Genomic DNA, 5,078 nt, shown 5'->3' on the forward strand with positions numbered 1-5,078 from the left:
CCACTCTGGTGCGGAACGTGTCCTTGTGGACCTACGAAGTTCAGTAACTTGATCTGAAGCTTCATGATCATCATCATTAACTTCCTCCCCAGTCGGTGTAGGCACCACAGGAACATTTTCCCGCGCTGCGCTACTTTCCGGTTCGGAAGGGGTGACTATCACCTCATCAAGTTCCACTTTCCTCCCACTCAATTCTTTCGAGAGAAACTCCTTCTCTAGAAAGGACCCGTTCTTGGCAACGAAGATCTTGCCTTCGGATCTGAGGTAGAAGGTATACCCAATAGTTTCCTTAGGGTATCCTATGAAGACGCATTTTTCCGATTTGGGTTCGAGCTTTTCAGGTTGAAGTTTCTTGACATAAGCATCGCATCCCCAAACTTTTAGAAACGACAGCTTAGGTTTCTTCCCAAACCATAATTCATACGGTGTCGTCTCAACGGATTTAGACGGTGCCCTATTTAAAGTGAATGCGGCAGTCTCTAAAGCATAACCCCAAAATGAGAGCGGTAAATCGGTAAGAGACATCATAGATCGCACCATATCCAATAGAGTGCGATTACGACGTTCGGACACACCATTTCTCTGAGGTGTTCCAGGCGGCGTGAGTTGTGAAACTATTCCACATTTCCTTAAGTGTGTACCAAATTCGTGACTTAAATATTCTCCACCACGATCTGATCGTAAGAATTTTATTTTCCTGTCACGTTGATTCTCGACTTCACTCTGAAATTCCTTGAACTTTTCAAAGGTTTCAGACTTGTGTTTCATTAGGTAGACATACCCATATCTACTTAAATCATCAGTGAGAGTGAGAACATAACGATATCCTCCGCGAGCCTCAACACTCATTGGACCGCACACATCGGTATGTATGATTTCCAATAAGTTGGTTGCTCGCTCCATTGTTCCGGAGAACGGAGTCTTGGTCATCTTACCCATGAGGCATGGTTCGCACGTGTCAAATGATTCGTAATCAAGAGACTCCAAAAGTCCATCTGCATGGAGCTTCTTCATGCGCTTGACACCAATGTGACCAAGGCGGCAGTGCCACAAGTATGTGGGACTATCGTTATCAACTTTACATCTTTTGGTATTCACACTATGAACATGTGTAGCATCACGTTCGAGATTCATCAAGAATAAACCATTGACCAGCGGGGCATGACCATAAAACATATCTCTCAAATAAATAGAACAACCATTATTCTCAGATTTAAATGAGTAGCCATCTCGAATTAAACGAGATCCAGATACAATGTTCATGCTCAAAGCTGGCACTAAATAACAATTATTGAGGTTTATAACTAATCCCGTGGGTAGATGCAGAGGTAGCGTGCCGACGGCGATCACATCGACCTTGGAACCATTCCCGACGCGCATCGTCACCTCGTCTTTTGCCAGTCTCCGTTTATTCCGTAGTTCCTGATTTGAGTTACAAATATGAGCAACCGCACCGGTATCAAATACCCAGGAGCTACTACGAGTACTGGTAAGGTACACATCAATTACTTGTATATCACATATACCTTGGGTGTTGCCGGCCTTCTTCTTGTCCGCTAAATATTTGGGGCAGTTCCGCTTCCAGTGACCACTTCCCTTGCAATAAAAGCACTCAGTCTCGGGCTTGGGTCCATTCTTTGACTTCTTCCCGGTAACTGGCTTACCGGGCGCGGCAACTCCCTTGCCGTCCTTCTTGAAGTTCTTCTTACCCTTGCCCTTCTTGAACTTAGTGGTTTTATTCACCATCAACACTTGATGTTCTTTTCTGATCTCCCCTTCCGCTGATTTTAGCATTGAATATACCTCGGGAATGGTCTTTTCCATCCCCTGCATATTGTAGTTCATCACAAAGCTCTTGTAGCTTGGTGGAAGCGACTGGAGGATTCTGTCAATGACCGCGTCATCCGGGAGATTAACTCCCAGCTGAGACAAGCGGTTGTGCAACCCAGACATTCTGAGTATGTGCTCACTAACAGAACTGTTCTCCTCCATTTTACAGCTGAAGAACTTGTCGGAGACATCATATCTCTCGACCCGGGCATGAGCTTGAAAAACCAGTTTCAGCTCCTCGAACATCTCGTATGCTCCATGTTTCTCAAAACGCTTTTGGAGACCCGGTTCTAAGCTGTAAAGCATGCCGCACTGAACGAGGGAGTAATCATCAGCACGCTGCTGCCAAGCGTTCATAACGTCTTGGTTCTCAGGGATTGGTGCTTCACCTAGCGGTGCTTCTAAGACATAATCTTTCTTGGCAACTATGAGGATGAGCCTCAGGTTCCGGACCCAGTCCGTATAGTTGCTGCCATCATCTTTCAGCTTGGTTTTCTCTAGGAACGCGTTGAAATTGAGGACAACGTGGGCCATTTGATCTACAATACATAATGTAAAGATTTTAGACTAAGTTCATGATAATTAAGTTCATATAATCAAATTATTTAATGAACTCCCACTCAGACAGACATCCCTCTAGTCATCTAAGTGAAACATGATCCGAGCTCAACTAGGCCGTGTCCGATCATCACGTGAGACGGACTAGTCAAGATCGGTGAACATCTCCATGTTGATCGTATCTTCTATACGACTCATGCTCGACCTTTCGGTCCTCCGTGTTCCGAGGCCATGTCTGTACATGCTAGGCTCGTCAAGTCAACCTAAGTGTATTGCGTGTGTTCCGAGGCCATGTCTGTACATGCTAGGCTCGTCAACACCCGTTGTATGCGAACGTAAGAATCTATCACACCCGATCATCACGTGGTGCTTCGAAACGACGAACCTTCGCAACGGTGCACAGTTAGGGTGAACACTTTCTTGAAATTATTATAAGGGATCATCCTACTTGCTACCGTCGTTCTAAGCAAATAAGATGCAAAAACATGATAAACATCACATGCAATCAAATAGTGACATGATATGGCCAATATCATCATGCTCCTTTGATCTCCATCTTCGGGGCACCATGATCATCTTCGTCACCGGCATGACACCATGATCTCCATCATCATGATCTCCATCATTGTGTCTTCATGAAGTTGTCACGCCAACGATTACTTCTACTTCTATGGCTAACCGTTTAGCAACAAAGTAAAGTAAATTACATGGCGTTATTCAATGACACGCAGGTCATGCAAAATAATAAAGACAACTCCTATGGCTCCTGCCGGTTGTCATACTCATCGACATGCAAGTCGTGATTCCTATTACAAGAATATGATCAATCTCATACATCACATATATCATTCATCACATCTTCTGGCCATATCATATCACATATATCACTTGCTGCAAAAACAAGTTAGACGTCCTCTAATTGTTGTTGCAAGTTTTTACGTGGTTTGTAGGTTTCTAGCAAGAACGATTTCTTACCTACGTATGACCACAACGTGATTTGCCAATTTCTATTTACCCTTCATAAGGACCCTTTTCATCGAATCCGTTCCGACTAAAGTAGGAGAGACAGACACCCGCTAGCCACCTTATGCAACTAGTGCATGTCAGTCGGTGGAACCTGTCTCACGTAAGCGTACGTGTAAGGTCGGTCCGGGCCGCTTCATCCTACAATGCCGCCGAAACAAGAAACGACTAGTAGCGGCAAGAAGAATTGGCAACATCAACGCCCACAACTTCTTTGTGTTCTACTCGTGCATAGTAACTACGCATAGGCCTGGCTCATGATGCCACTGTTGGGAATCGTAGCATAATTTTAAAATTTTCCTACGCTCACCAAGATGCATCTATGGAGTCTACTAGCAACGAGGGAAGGGAGTGCATCTACATACCGTTGTAGATCGCGAGCGGAAGCGTTCCAATGAACGTGGATGACGGAGTCGTACTCGCCGTGATCCAAATCACCGATGACCGAGTGCCGAACGTACGGCACCTCCGCGTTCAACACACGTACGGTGCAGCGACGTCTCCTCCTTTCTTGATCCAGCAAGGGGGGAGGAGAGGTTGATGGAGATCCAACAGCACGACGGCGTGGTGGTGGATGTAGCGGCTCTCCGGCAGGGCTTCGCCGAGCTTCTGCGCGCGAGAGAGAGGTGTTGCAGGGGAGGAGGGAGGCGCCAAAGGCTGTAGTGTGCTGCCCTCCCTCCCCCCCCCTTTATATAGGCCCCCAAGGGGGGTGCGCAGCCCTTGGAGATGGGATCTCCAAGGGGGGGGCGGCGGCCAAGGGGGGAAGGGGTTGCCTTGCCCCCCAAGGCAAGGGGGAACTCCCCCCCTAGGGTTCCCAACCCTAGGCGCATGGGGGGAGGCCCAAAGTGGCGCCCCAGCCCATTAGGGGCTGGTTCCCCTCCACTTTCAGCCCACGGGGCCCTCCGGGACAGGTGGCCCCACCCGGTGGACCCCCGGGACCCTTCCGGTGGTCCCGGTACAATACCGATAACCCCCGAAACTTTCCCGGTGGCCAAAACTGGACTTCCTATATATAATTCTTCACCTCCGGACCATTCCGGAACCTCTCGTGACGTCCGGGATCTCATCCGGGACTCCGAACAACTTTCGGGTTTCCGCATACATATATCTCTACAACCCTAGCGTCACCGGACCTTAAGTGTGTAGACCCTACGGGTTCGGGAGACATGCAGACATGACCGAGACGCCTCTCCGGTCAATAACCAACAGCGGGATCTGGATACCCATGTTGGCTCCCACATGTTCCACGATGATATCATCGGGTGAACCACGGTGTCGAGGATTCAATCAATCCGTATGCAATTCCCTTTGTCAATCGGTATGTTACTTGCCCGAGATTCGATCGTCGGTATCCCAATACCTTGTTCAATCTCGTTACCGGCAAGTCTCTTTACTCGTACCGCAATGCATGATCCCGTGACTAACGCCTTAGTCACATTGAGCTCATTATGATGATGCATTACCGAGTGGGCCCAGAGTTACCTCTCCGTTTACACGGAGTGACAAATCCCAGTCTCGATCCGTGCCAACCCAACAGACACTTTCGGAGATACCCGTAATGCACCTTTATAGTCACCCAGTTACGTTGTGACGTTTGGCACACCCAAAGCACTCCTACGGTATCCGGGAGTTGCACGATCTCATGGTCTAAGGAAAAGATACTTGAC

The sequence above is a fragment of the Triticum aestivum genome, chromosome 6D (assembly GCF_018294505.1).
Source record: "Triticum aestivum cultivar Chinese Spring chromosome 6D, IWGSC CS RefSeq v2.1, whole genome shotgun sequence".
NCBI classification, from domain to species: Eukaryota; Viridiplantae; Streptophyta; class Magnoliopsida; order Poales; family Poaceae; genus Triticum; species Triticum aestivum.